This window comes from Apodemus sylvaticus (genome assembly GCF_947179515.1).
Source record: "Apodemus sylvaticus chromosome Y unlocalized genomic scaffold, mApoSyl1.1 SUPER_Y_unloc_2, whole genome shotgun sequence".
Taxonomy (NCBI): Eukaryota; Metazoa; Chordata; class Mammalia; order Rodentia; family Muridae; genus Apodemus; species Apodemus sylvaticus.
Window position 1 is genome coordinate 183,935 of NW_026262996.1, and position 15,369 is coordinate 199,303.

Consider the following 15,369-nt stretch of genomic DNA (forward strand, 5'->3'; position numbering starts at 1 on the left):
AAGTCTGGTGCTGAGTCTCTGTATTTTTTCCCATCTGCTGCAGGAGGAAGCTTTGATGGCTGAACAAAGAACAAAGCCATATATATATATATATATACAGAAAAATATCTTTAGCAATAATTTTATTGGTCCCTTTTGAATTTTATTTTTCTATAGGTCGGTAGTATTTGCTTTTAGGTCACTGGGCTATTACGTCTTAACATCTTGGTTACCCAAGCAGTGTCAAATATAGGTCTCACGGAGAGGGCCCTAAGTCAAATCAGATATTGACTAGTTATTCCCTCAAATTTGTGACACTGTTACCGTACCATGTCTTGTAGGTAGGATAGCATTATAGATCGAAGGGTTTGTATCTGCTTTGGTACTTACCTTCTTCTGGCCTTCTCGTACAAATAGGCACACGTGAGTGAGTAAGCACAACCTCAGCTACAGGAGGGACACAATACAGCTGTTTCCAGCATATAACTTAACCACAGATGTGGAAATAGATGTAAACACTATTCATAACTGCTGGAACATCAAAATATTAAGTTTGCTTAATCGTCCAAGAAAGAGAAGTCCAGTGTCAGAAGACAGAATGGGACAAGCAAAATGGCTCAGAGGACCACAGGACCCATCCCTACTCAACCAAACTCTTGAGTAAAATGTGAATGGCAACTTTCCAGCAACAGAGTAAGGAAGGAATCCCAGGCACAAGCATCTAAGACATGGAGCGTTACATCAGCTGCAGATGAGTTACAAGAGGCCGTGTTTAAAATAAAAGCTCTAAGTTCCTGGTATGTGTATATGTACATGTACAGGTCCCTCTGTCCCTTTGTAAGCCTCTGCGATTTGAAAAAGAATGGTGCCATGGACTCAAATAGTATGTAAACACAAAGAGTGTCTTATTCTGCAGAAGTCCTGCATGCTGGGGTCTCTCATTATCAAGAGAGAGACAGACACCGGAGTGAGCTAGCAGGCCTGATTCAAAACACATTAGGGGAAGTCCACAGTAGGTGACCTTATCCTGCCCCTGTTTCTAGCGACATTCCAGAACTATTATCTGAGTGTGAGGGCTGGAAACTGTTGCTGAGCCATTGTCCTTACTTCAGGTCAGGTGGTGGGGCAGTTTCTGACTAGTTGCTTAAGGCCTGGCTTGGTATTAGGCCTAATCTCTTAAACTGAAGCCTGTCATAGAGTCAGCCTGTGTCATCATTTTCCCCTGTTCAGTTTGTGCCATCTCTCTTCCTTGAGATGTTTAATGAACCCGTTCCTTAACAAACCTAACTAAAGCATTGATGATGCAGGGACAAGATCAGTAGAATCTGATTCTTTGTAGGCCCTTTCTGTAATCCATCAGGCCAGGAATTCTTTGACCACCCCTGCGTGGTCAATACAGAAACATCACTCCTTATCTAAGGCTTCACAGAGTCTTCCCTGCCAAAGGAACAGCAAGTCTAGGCTGTTTCTGTTCTATAAGACCACTTCTGCCAGGGATCCACTAATTTCATCTCCTATTTTTCTGCATCTATCTCTAGTCAGAGGGTCTTGAAATTTTTATCTTGGGATTTAGGGCTGAGGTCCCTACGTTAGCAGCTCCAGCCAGCCCTATGCCAAGGAGAGAACCGAGTAACACAACACAAATGGACCCCATTGTTTGGAAGTGCTGGTTGGTTGAGGACACCCTCCCTAGAGTAATAAGTTATTCTGGGTACAAGCTGTACTAGAACACAAAAATCCTCTGTCGTATTTACAACCAGGCATAAATGCATGGAGTAGGCCCCACGGTGCAAGCCCACCAAACACACTCTGGGGGTAGCATATATCAACAACAGGGGTTATGTTGCCGCTGCAGAGGTGGGAATAGGCTGGGGGAATCTTATTTCCAATGCACAGTCCCTGTCCAGTAATCAACACTTCTGTGTTAAGTCCAGGGAGAGAGAAGTTAAGAACCAGCAATCCTATTAGCCTTCTTGTTAGCCCAGCCATCATGAACTTGATGATGAGGTTGTAGCATCCCCCATTGTGGGGTACCCAGAATGTAACGGGGCTAGTGGCTGGTGCAGCAAAGCATAAGCAGGATGAGGAGCTGCCAAAGTCCCAGACCTCCCCCTATGCCCCCCCCCACCCGGCCCCAGGAAGGTAGTGGTGGAGGCACAGAGTAGGACTCTGGTGATGATGGCTTTGAAGTGTGAGGGTCTCAGGACTTTCTAACTGTACTGAAATGCTGATGATAACTTCTAAAATGTCCTAGGAACTTTCTTGCTCTTTCTGAGGGTGAAAGACTGCTGGCTTAGGTGATTAGCACCTGTAGCCTAACAGCAGAGGATTAAGCAGTGTGGTCTTTGTTCTATCTCAGCAGGAACTCCTGGGCTCTACCTTTCAGCCTCCTAGTCAGAAGTCTTCCCAGGGAGTAAAATAGGACACTTAAAGAAGTGGTTGATGAGTTTATTACTAAGTTGTAAAAAGTTTCCTATGAAAGCTATCTAAGGGGGAAAACCAGAAAGATGCTAATGGGGGAAAGGGGAAAATTCTTCTAATTGGAGAAAGGTAAAAAGGAGAGAGAGAAAGAGAGAGAGAGAGAGAGAGAGAGAGAGAGAGAGAGAAAGAGAGAGAGGGAGAGAGAGAGGGAGAGAGAGAGAGAGGAGGAGGAGGAGAAAAAAGGCACATTCTCTCTATTGTCTTCACTACTTATACATCTTTCAGGATACACGATCACATGTTACAAAGTTCATCCCAAGTTCACACACACACACACATACACACACACACAAGTCAAATCATAAACTGAAAGAGAAGTTTACAACAGAGAATGTTTACACGCATATCCATTAGGAGGAATTATCTAGATAGTAACATCTATCACTAACATCTTGTCTTCTCTACAGGTTGGTAGAAAGTTTAAAACCACAACTAAGTTATAAGTGAAGTTTTATATAGGTGAACCCAGTCAGTATTTTATCTTCTGTCCTAGCACGTAAAATAAACCATTAGTTCCCTTTTTATGACCTTTGGTTAATTCTTTTATCAGGTCTTGGAACATGCTCTGAGTAGGATTGAGTCTGGTTGCCATCTAAGAATAAATTAACTTGTGACACTTGGGAGACTGGCAGAGTTCTCATTGCAGTTTGACTATAGAAAAGGACCTGATAGCAGGCCCATTATAAAAGAGCTTAAGAATCACAGATATAATTTTAGGAATTCTTATAGGATCATCATTAAAACTTAAATCCTCTATTTGTCTACTCAGCATCACTACAAGACAGTACATCTTTGTGGATCTGCAGAGATCTGCTCCAAAGGGGTGTGCTATTACTTATTAATTATTATAGATGTATGATGATAACAGATAAAGCATGTAAATAGCAGGAGTCTTTCCTAGAATTAGTCCCCCACAGCCTTGCAGAATGCGGGCTCACCTGGCACAGATTATATAATAATCCGAAGCAGGCATTTCAGGATGATCATCTGCTAGTACATTAGTTTGTCCCATTATGGCTCCTGACAAGGAGTACAGGAGTCACAGATTCAGCAGGGTACGGGGTGACCCTTCCATCGTCCCTGTGGCACTTCTCTCAGAAGTCTTGTCAGCTGGGTCCTCAATTGCTGGATCATCTCTATCGTGGCAGGCTTAATGTGGGATTGATGTATTCATGTCCTGTTCCAATGCACCTTATCAGCTGTCTGCGTGGTCAGGATCACGCAAGGTCAAGGTGTGAGGCCCTTTCCAGAAACGGTTCAGAATCTGCTGTTTTGTCTCTTAATCCAGATCCATTACCTGGTTCAAAGCAGTGGGGGTTAAGAGAAGCAGCAGACTCATAAACCTGGCAGATGGAAGGCCAGAGTTGATTCTGAACCCTATGGAGGACACCCAAGGATTTTAAAACCATGTTTGGCTCATATTCAGCTAAGATAGCAGACTGAAGCTTAGGCAGCATGGGAGGTGCGGGGGCTCCCATATAGGATCTCAAAAAGGGGGTGGGGGGACTTAAAGTATAGGAGGTGATCCTAGCCTTATATAAGGCATAAGATAGGAGAGGTGCCCAGTCACCGCCTATTTCAGGTGTTAATTTGGCCAGGGCCTCTTTCAGGGTCCGATTCAGAGGGGTCTGCTTGCCGTGAACTCTGGGGTAGGTATGCGTAATGTAATTTCAGGTGGTCCCCAGAAGCTATGGTAGAGATTGAGTTACCTGAGAGATGAATGCTGGCCCACTGTCAGACCCAAGCAGGGTAGGCAAACCAATACCTGGGTATGATGTCTTCCAGAAGCTTCCTGGCTATTACATTGGCAGTCTCCTTTATAGGGTAGGAGACTTCTACCTATCTTCTTCCTATCTTGAAAAGGTATCTATAAAAACTAGCAAATATTTATATCTATATGCTCTTGGTTCTATTTTTGTATCATCTATTTCCCAATTAGACCCTGGCTGTTGACCCATGATTCTGTTTTCTGGAGCAGCTCCTTGACTGGGGCCTGAGGAGTTCACAGCCTGGCAGGTGGCACAGCCTGAGATTACCTGATGAACCAAGTGTCCTAAGTCAAATATTTTGTACCTTGGCCCTCTTAGCAATTCCTTCAGTTTTCCTTGACCAAGTGTGAAGCTTGATGAATCTGATGAATGAGAGGCTTAGCCAAGTCCTTAGGTAGGATGGTGCAGCCTTCAACTCCTTAGCCTTCAGAGGTCAGCAGCCATCCATCTCTTCTGTAAACTCCTTGGCATTTCACCTGATATATTTGTCTTCAGGAGTATATTCGGGGCTGGCTGGGAGTGCAGGAGGTGGCCAAACCACCAGAAGTTGACAGCTTCGATGGCTTCCCTTTCGGCTTTATCAGCTAGCTAGCCTGTTCCCTCAGACAGCATCTGAAGTCCTTTTCTGATGCCAGAGGTGATGAACCAGGCGTTTTGAGAGGGCTTGAATAAAGCGAGTATATCTTCCTTATTTTTGATGGTTTGTCCTTCAGATGGTTATTTCCTTCCATAATCCCATCTGCTGTCCGTGCAACTGTTAGCACTATGGATCCTTTTGCCAGTTTTAAAGCCTGGGTGAGACCCGTTAGTTCGGCTTTCTGGGCTGAAGTTGCTGGCAGCAAAGCAGTTGTCCAAACAACAGAGTCCAAGACCATTAGGGCCGCCCTTGCGTACCTGATTCTGTTCTGGATGCCGCTGTTCCTATCCATGAAGTATATTCGTTCCCCGTCTGACCAGAGAATGTCAGACAAGTCCGGCCTGACATTCTGCGAGTGCCCCACAAGTATAGAGCAGTCATGCTGCACATCCGAGGGTGGGGCAGGAAGCAGGGTGGCTGGGGTTAGGGCAGGTGATGGGTTATATCTTATGTGAGGGGAGTTCAACAGTATAGCCTGAAGGTGCACCACTCTGACTTTGGACAGCCGCTGGCTGGGTGGACTCTTGAGGGTCCCCTCAAGAGTAGCCTTGGGGTGGTGATAACAAGTCTGCCACATGGTTTTATTTTGTCAGCATCCTTGTCTTGCAGGACTCTGGACGCTCTGATCCAGAAGCACACTGGCCATGCTGGGGCCACCGGGTCCAGCTTCTTAGATAAATAAGCCACAGGTCTTTTCTATGGCCCCAAAGTTTGGGTGAGCACCCACTTTGCTATCCCCTTCCTCTGATCCACATACAGGTGGAAAGGTTTGTGACTCTCCAGGAGGGCCAGGGCCGGCATCTCCAATAAGGCTCTTCTTAGAGTCGTAAAAGCCACGTAAATAAAGAACATCTCTAATAAAAAGAAGAAGAAAAGCCATGTCCATCTCAGGGGTCCATTCTACTTTGTCTTCTTGGCCCTGGGTCTCCTCATATAACAGTTTGGTTATGTCAGTGAAGCCTGGTCCCCAAAGTCTTCAAAACCCATCAGATCCCAGAAGTGCCTGTACTTGCCTCTGGGTTGATGGAACTGGGATGTTAAGGATGGTTTGCTTCCGGGTGTCCGACAGCATGTGTTGGCCGGTCCCCTTTGAATATGTAGGCGACCTCAAGTTGACAAAGCTGGGCCTTCTCAGCAGACACTCAGTAGCCAAGTTGACTCGGTTCCTGTGGGAGGTCTCTTGTGGTCTCTGGCATGTCTCCAAGTCGGCGTGGGGTCGGGGTGGGGCCTCTCAATTCATAGTGGGACACACTTATCTCGGGGAGAGCCCCAGTCCTCATGCAGTGTGCCTCTTCAAAGTTGGTAGGTTGAGATGCCAAATCTTTTCAGTTCAGACTCCCATTTTAGAGAACCAGACCTAAGTTTGAACTCAGGTAAACTAACAGGCCCGTACCCAGCATTAGATTCCAAGTTACCTCCTCCCAACAAAACCCAAGCCTACTTCTAGTCTCTAAGCTCACCCCAACAAGCCCTGTGTCTCCAGGTTACATCCCCGACAAGACCAGAGGCTCCAGGTTATTACCCCAACAGATCTGCACCCCCAGGTTACAAGCCCAGGCCAGGCCTAATGACCACCAATACCGAGGGAAATCAAAATTAACTTTAGGTTTTGACTCCCAGCACCAGCCAGTTATGCTAAAGACCATTGTAGCTTTCCAATTAGATGCTTGCACACGTTCCCCACCCCTCATCCCAACCCACCGCCTGCTGCTTGCTATAAAGCCTTGCTTGGATAGATGTTCAGGGCTCCTGTCTCCACCAAAAACTGTCCTGCCTGTCTGAGGTGAGCTGAAGGGCTGAGCTAGCTTAACTAGAATAAAGACCCTGCTGCTGTGAGATTGCATCAGACCAGCTCCTGTCTGGTTTAACCCTCTCCTGGCACTACAGGATGAGTTTTTGAATCCTTGAGGCAGGTGTGTTCAAGTCATTTGTCCCTTGAAGCCTCTCTCCAAGTCTTGCCATTCAAGGGCAAATAGAAGCTGGTTTTTAGTGCCAGAGAAAGGCCACAAAGCCATTCACTCACTGAAGTGTCCAAAGGATGTCAGGGGCAGTTTGGTTAACAAAGGCCATGTTCACAGCTGACTGGTGATCTCTGGCTTCTGAGTCAAAAGCAGTGTACATACAATAGGTTTCAAAGAACTGTCTAGATACTCCCTGGGGCTCTCATTCTTTCCTAGAATCACCTGGCTCACTTTAGATAAATTCCTGGGCCCTCTGGTGGCCTGTCAGAGCTTCCCCCGCCTCCCGCCCCCATGGCCCTGTGGGCCTCAGAATCATGGTAGACACAGAGCCTCTCCTTACCTTTAACAAGCAGTGTTAAAATCCCAGTCCAAGGAAAGGCTGGATCTATATCTGCCTGAACTTGAGTGGGCAGGCCATTGGTTCCCTGAACCAATTTCAAGGTGGCTCCCCCCACCCCATCCTCTCTCTCTCTCTCTCTCTCCTCTCTTGTGTAGAGGAACTGGAGCTGACACCTGGGATGGCAGACACTCATTTCAGGTGAGTTGCAGTGCCAGGAAAATGTCAGTTATCCTGCCAAAAAAACAGACAGGAGCCAATCTGATGCAGTGCACAGCAGGGTCTTTATTGCATTGGAGCTAGCTCACCAGCCTCCACCACAACACCACCATCCCCTCAACTCCCCCCACTCCCACCAATAGCCCTAACCCCATACCCCCAGTGCACCACAGTCAGGCAGGTTGTTTTTGGTGGTGGAGGTGGGGCAGCCCTGAATGTGCAAGCTTCTAATTGGAAAGCTAATGTGGCCTGTAACATAATTGGCTGGTGCTGGGGGACGTTTCAGAAGCTTAATTTCTGTTCCCTTCTACATTGGTGGTGGTTAGGCAAGGGGCAGGCCACCAGGCCATCTGAGGGTGCAGCTCTGTTGGGCGAATAACCTGGAGATGCTGGTCGTGTTGCGGGTGTAACCTGGAAATGATGGTCTAGCTAGTCTAGAGACTGGAGCTAGACTCAGGTGTTGTTGGGGGGCCGACTTGAAAACTAATGCTAGGCACCAGCCTGTTAGTTTACCTCAGTTCAAACTTAGGTCAGGTTCTCTACCATGGAGTCTGAACTTAAAAGATTTGGCATCTCCAGTCGCCATGATCGAATCTAGAAGACCCGTGAGGGCTGATGATCTAAGTAAACATGGGGGTGGGCGTTCTGCAACTTCCTGGCAAAAGGCACATATGTCATGAACTGTCTCCCCTGAGCATCTGGGGGCCCCTTAGCCCAGAGGGGGCAAGGCCTCAGTAGAATCTGTCTCCTAGGGAGTATGGGCCAGAATGTGAGGAGGACTCCAAGGGGAGTCAGAGGAGTCAGGGGCTGATCTTCCCTCTGCCTGTGCTGGTTGGGCAGCGGGCAGAGACAGAGGTGGTACGAGCAGGAACATAAGGAGGCAGACAGAGATCCTCCCCGGGAGCAGAAAGAGGAAACAAGACAAGAGGCCAAGGCAGACCCTCCTTTAGAAGAAGAAGAGTGGGGAACAGCGAGACCTGTAACAAAAAAGGTCTCATCCAAACAGGAGGCCTCTCAACCAGGTATTGCCACCTGGCACTTGGTCCAGATGGCCCCAAGCCTTCTTCACCCTGTAAATGCTGGGGAGATGGAAAGTCCCCTCCTCAGACCATAGGTGGGCCATTCATTCCTGTGTGTGGGCATGAACAACCAGACTCGGATCTTCTGTGCCGCTGCCTTTTAAGTCCTTAAAATGGTTCGGGACCAGGCAGTGGTGTGCTTTATGCCTGTCCCATCCTAGGAATTAAAGAGAAATTCGTACAAGAGGACACAAAGCACAAACACAATACACACAGACAGACACAGAAGGACATTTCCAGAAAACCAAACCAAAACGAAAAGCCTGTCTCAGACAGTCTTCCTCCCTGCTCATGGGAGGCCCATAGACTCACAGCCAGTTCGGGATCCAGATGAGAACTAGCCAGTTCTGCTTCTGTTAGGGAATGGGGGTCGGGGGAAGCAATGGGGCAGTGGGGAAGGGGAGTCCTCCACTACGCCTGGCCAGGTAACAAAATAGGAGCCCATTCTTGCCCCTCTTAGCCTTCAGATTAAAACTGTAGCAGAATTAACCGAGAAATAGAAGCATAGATATGGACAAGATAAAAGACAACCAGGTGCCTGGACATACTGATCAGAAAAATCCTCCACTGTAACGGTCAGGGGGTCTCCAGTGAATCACAGAATGAGTACCTAAATGTACGGGTCCATGATTCACTGAAGGATGATAATAAACAGTATATAAATGCAAAGGTTGTTTCATTCTGCAGAAGTCCTGCATGCTGAGGTCTCCCATTATTAAGATAGACAGGTGCTGGAGTGAGCTAGCAGCCCTGATTTAAAGCCCATTAGGGGAATTCCTGGGTAGCTGACCTTATCCTGCTCTATCTCTTAGGGACATTCCAAACCATTATCAGGGCATGGGACCTGGAATCTGTTGCTGAATAATTCAGGGGTAGGTGACTCTATCACTTAGGGACATTCCAGAAGTATTACCTGGGTGCGAGGGCTGGGAACTCTTGCTGACACATTGTCCTTACTTCAGGCCAGGTGGTGGGGCAGTTTCTGACTAGATGCCTAAGGCCTGGGTTTTTAGGCATAATCCCCTGAGCTGCCTACTTGAAGCCTGTCATGGAGTCAGCCTGCCTCATCACATTTAAGTGCAGCTAACTTTTGTCCTGCCTCTCACTGCTGTTCCAATAAGCCAGCGTCGGCCTGATGAAATTGAGTCTGTATGCCTCCCTGCCTCATTTTCCTTATGCTCCTCTGCAGTCATTCATATGGAAGCACACACAGCCTCTGAGCACATTACATAGGCTAATGGCTACCTTAGTGCCCTGAGACCTCTGTCCTCTTGTGGCCTCTGCCTTCCTGTGAAGGTATAATTTCAGTTCCTGGGACTTCATTAGTACTCTCTGTCAGCCCAACGTCTTCACAGTCCCTTCAGCTTTCCTTTGATTCCACTCCATCCATCTCCCTCAGACTCTTCCTCTGACCTCCCAAGAGTCTGTGGTCCTCAAGATAAGAGAGCTTTGGATTGCTTTCGTCACACACACAAATTCTGCATGGCAAGGTAACCAACCGTCCATCCTGGTCGGATTGAGATGATGAGCCCTGACCAGAACCCAGAAGCTGTGGGAGCTTCTCATTCCTTCTCTGGATCTCAAAGTCTTGGAGGTTCTAGGCACCTCCCTGCTTTTGACTGACAAGACAAGTCCCTCCATAGTCTTATGAGTTTGGGGATGCCATACTGGGCTCATATTCATCTTTACTAAACCTGGGTGGCAGTGGGATAAAACACCCTACCAGTCCTGCCTGCCATGTCAAATTTATGCCAAATTTAAAAATGGACTCTAAAGCTCTGTCTTGACAAGTTACAGCCCAGCAAACTCAGTTATCCACTCAAACGTGGCCGCATTCTCGGAAAAATGGCCACCTCTGGCCACAGTTTTAAACGTTCAATTTTAAGGTCTCCAAGACCTATGATAATTTTCACAAAGAAAATGGCAAAGGGCCTGGGCCCACTCCCTGATCCACCTTCCTGAGGCACTCAATCCTTCCCCCACTAAACTACTAACCCCTCCCTATCCTTACACCCTTCCTCCCAGTTCATTTTAAGCCCTCTCAACATAGCCATCCAGCTCCAAGTTGTAAGATTATATATAGGCAGGCCCAGAGCCTGAGCTTAACAGAGCTGGGAGGGAAACTGCAGATGATTTCCACACTGAGTCCTAATGCCTGCAGTTTCTACTGTGTCTCAAACCTGCTCTTCCTACACAAAATAGGATAGTCCTTCTCCCCACCCCCACCCCTGCCCCCATGGTACATCTTTACCTTATTACTACACTGAGAATGCACCCTCTTGCTTTTATTTCTCCTTGCAGTTAGTTGCTATGCTTTACAGATTGTGTGTCTATCTGATTCATGTGTGTGTGTGTGCACATGCACACACATGCACACACATGCACACACACACACACACACACACACACACAAGTGTTTATAGATATGTAGATCACTTGGTACATCTTACAGAGATTCAGATGTCTTTTGGATATGGATAAGTGCTAGCAGTGACTGTTGCTTGTGGGGATCCAGATGTGGGTCCACTCTTCCTTTGGGTTGCTTCAGACCTACCAACCAACACCGCCCCTATATCCAAAGCCTCAGCAGGCACCCCAGGCCTGGGATCTCTTACAAATGGCACAGTTCTCAATTCCAGAATACCTCACCACTAACCCAACATGGATTTGGAGGGGTTATCAAGGAAAGTCTCCTACATGGCTCAGTTTCTCAGGGATTTGTTCTAGACAGAGGCAGGCTCTATGTCAACGTATTTCTCATACCTGCATTCCACAGGTACACATACCCGCTGCCCTTGGACAGCTAACATTCTGATCTTTTCTCAGAATGAAAGGGAAAGCAGAAGTCTCGAATCTCCCAAGAATGGGCAGTGCAAAAGTCTCCCTGCAAAGTTGAAGGTCACATAGGCTAATAGAAATGTCCAGGTCCTGGGCTACATCGACCTGGGGACCCTGGGTGTTTCCTCTATGCCCATCAGCCTCACTCTTCCCAGGAAGGCCACAGACAAAGGACAATCATGCCCTTTATTGCCTTCTCAGCACAGAACAAATGCCAGCCTCACTTGTGTGACTAGTGCTCCTTCCTCCTTGCTCTGTTTCCCTACAGCAGCTCTCAGGCAAGAGGGTGATGGGTTTTCCTGGCGATCATCTGACTTCTCTCTGTCTTGCCAACGCTCAACATGGCATCACCCCCTCATGCTCCTAGTATCAAAGTTGAGCACAGAGCAAGCACACTGGCTTTCCTAGAAATGTATCTTGGTCACAAGGGCATCAAGCTCTCAGGGCCTTACATTTCTTTACTTGGCTGAACAGAGGTTGTATGTGTGCAGATCCACTCTCCTGGGAATACACATGCCTCCTGTTTTGTTGACCTCCATAAATACTTTATGTTCCAATTTTAAATGCTCACTGGCCATCACCCGAACGGAGTCCCCCTTTCCCTGCCCACATAATGAGCCCCTCACCACTTTCTTTGTCAACCTCACTGTATTTGGAAATCAAAGTTTGCCATCACTAACGTTTTGGAAATCCTTTATTAGTGGCATTTGAACTATTTCTAAAGATGAACAACTGAGAATGACATAATCATAAGCTATGGTTCTGGCTCAGTAGGAAAGAGCTCTTGGACTTCATTTAGAGTTTTCTCTTATCTTTATAATAAGCAGATGTGGTGTTGAAAGCCAGGTGTTATGAAAGTTTTCCAGAAAAGCAGAATCCTAGAGAATCTTTTCTAATAGAGAACGTCAGAGACAGTGACAGAGAGAGAGAGAGAGAGAGAGAGAGAGAGAGAGAGAGAGAGATAGAGAGAGAGAGAGAGAGATTGAGGGTTTGTGTGTGTATTGTGTGTGATGGTGATTGGCTTTGCTTTGCTTTGCATTGCTTTGCTTTGCATTGCAAGTATCAGAGAACAAAGGATCTTACAGTCCATGGACAGTAGGAGGTTAATATCCAGGAACCAACAGCTGCTTATTTCAGAGATAAAAGAAAGTTCTTTAGTTAAACAAAATTAGCTAATACCAGGTTAATTTCACAGTTTGTGCCATTAAATGCTTTGAAACCCTGGACACATTTTGGTTCAAAAGGCAAAAACAATGCTTCTCGTCACAATTCCAAAATTTCAATATACTCTTTGTGGAAATACAATACAAACAAACAAAATAATAAGGATACTTGGTACTTACATTGTAGTTTATCCTGTCTGGTTTAGATTTTCAGTGAAATCTCATGCAATTTGCTTGCAACTCTCCTCCTTTCTATGACTTCTTCATGTGTGTATATCTGTTTGCTCTATAGCTTTAAAAGTTGGGTGATAGAACAAAGTATGTCAGGACTCCTTGAGCTGTTCCTGTTATGTAAGCCCCAATTTCACCATTATTGTAGAAGTTTCTCCCAGATATTGGTGCTGTGGTCAGTGCCTTGGTTGGGACTTCTTGGTGTGGCCATGAAAATGGTCATAGCAGGAAGTATCAAGCAGAGGTGTGGGGATGGTATCTAACAAAAAACCAGCATCTCACAAGCTCTCCAAGAATAGCCATCAATTCCAGTACTCACCTCTAAGCAGCTAGTGGGGTGAGCATTCTGGAGAAAAGAGCTATAATTATATCCTAGACAGCGCACTGCTTGCAAAACTCAAGCCAGAATTAACTCAAAAGCTTTCTTGCACAAGTATACTCTGTGCACAAAGAGGAAGGACAGAGAGAGGAGGATAGAGAAGCAGAGGAGGAGGGGGAAGAGAAGAGGAGGAGGAGAATGAGGAGGAGAATGAGCAGAAGGAGGAGAAGGAGGAAGAGGAAGAGGAGGAGGAGGTGGAAGAGAAAGAGATGAAGGAAGATATGTAACAAGTAGGTCCAGGTGAAGAAGAGAAAGTTTATGTATGGCCAAAGGCCATATGAAGGAAACAATGAGGTCCTTGTCCTGTATCTATGGCTCTCTGCATATAATTCACACAAAGGAGAAAAACAAAACAAAACAAAAATCAACCACAAATGACATGGAGAACCCTGTAGAAACTCTCCAGAGAAAGATACAGAAGCATCCATTGGAATGGATATATTTGTCTTCATTTGTATTAGGACCCTTTGTTGATTACTGGCATTGAAACGGCACTGAAACACACCCATGAAAAATCAACCACTTGGAAGTCCAGTAGCTTCAACTAACTGTTCCATTGGATTCCAGAGAACCGCCTTTTAACTGATTTACAGAAAAAATGCATCTAAGTTAGTGTTCACAATGGATGGTTTTGAAAATCAACTAAAACACAAAACAGTAGTTTTACAATAGTTTAATTGTTTCAAAGAGTTCAGTACATCAGCTAATACGCCATGTTGTCATATAGCACTTAGTGTATAAGATGTCACAGTCGAGGCTCCATGCCTGCTATTATCTTCCACCCTATGTTTTAGAGTTGTGCCAGGGTTGCATAGACGATTCAAAAGTTTATGGCTAACAGAGTTACTATGAAGGAAACATTATGGGAGATTAATGTGATGAAACTGGAGCAGGCTAACTGAAGGTCTGGGTTTGTAATTTGGTGTCAACAAGTCTATGTGTAGTTCCTTGAGCTCTCTTAAAGAAACTGTAGCAGGGGTTTCTGTGTACACTGTTCATTTCTCTTTTAAGCTTGTTTGTAAGAACCAGAGTGGGTAACTTTGAACCATTCCTTAGCTTAACAATCTGGCCGTTGAGCCAATGGGCAGATGACCATTCATCACCTCAAGTATACTTGCCCCCCCTTTACCTTTTGCATTACTATATGTGGCATCTTAAGTGTTGGTACATCCACTTAGCTTGCCTATGTAGCTTGGCGCTTTGTTCATTTTGTTTCTGATTCTTAGCTAGCCCTTGAAAACATAGCTTCGTCTGTAGTGCTTTTATACAAAAAAATTTATGCTGCTAAAACCGTTTATTCTGTAGAGATAGATAATAAAAGAGAAGCAGAGTGTGACTTCTCATGCATAAACACAAGGTAAAGCCTTATTTCACCCAAAGATGTTATAGAGAGCTCAGCATAGGTCAAAGAACAACTGGGCTTTGCACAGTGTGGAGGAGAAGTGAAAAATACACACACACACACACACACACACACACACTCACCACACACACACTCACCACACACAGCACAGACACGACAGACTTTACATACTCATGATGTAGTTTTGTGTGCTAGAGAGAGACCTCAATAAACAGAAAGATGCCTTTGATCTACAAAGGAGTGTTTCGCATGCTAAAGAGGCACAGCCTGTGTTTTCACAGCATGAAGTTGTGTTATGTTTTTCACAGATGAGTATTGAAGACTTACAGATAAAGAATGGTTTCCATGGTGATGCTGGAAGGACATGACAGCCAGCCCTGACCTGACTGCACTGTGTTTTTCCCTGCTCAGAAATGAGCTTCTGCATCCTAGTCATTAGAATGCTCAACCTGAGTGAAACTTTATATCTGTCCCCTGTGGGGGCTATAGAGAGGTAATATGCAGCCAGGCATCCAGTAAGGGCCCTTGACCTTTGCCATGAGATGCCTGGGAGATCCTATTGGCCAGACAGAAAGATAAGAGTGGGATAATAGGCTGTGAGGAATTAACAGCTGCCTTTGTCCCTGTAAAACCTGCTTATCTGTGGGAAAGGGGATGAAAGGGTCTTGCATTATTACATAACAGGAATGAAAAGTATTTTCTTGCCCAGCTGGATATTTGTAATGTGTCCCCTTGTCATGTTTGCTTCAAAACTCCACTTTACCCACCGTACCCCCCACTCCCCCCCCACTTTACCACGGCATGCCGTATTAGCTCTAAAGCTGTTTGCTGTCGTTGAGCTAGCATAAGAATAAATGCATTTCATTTAAATTGGATCTAAGTCTCTGGTTTCTTCTGTGGAATCAAATGCCACAGCAATGCAACTAGTACTAT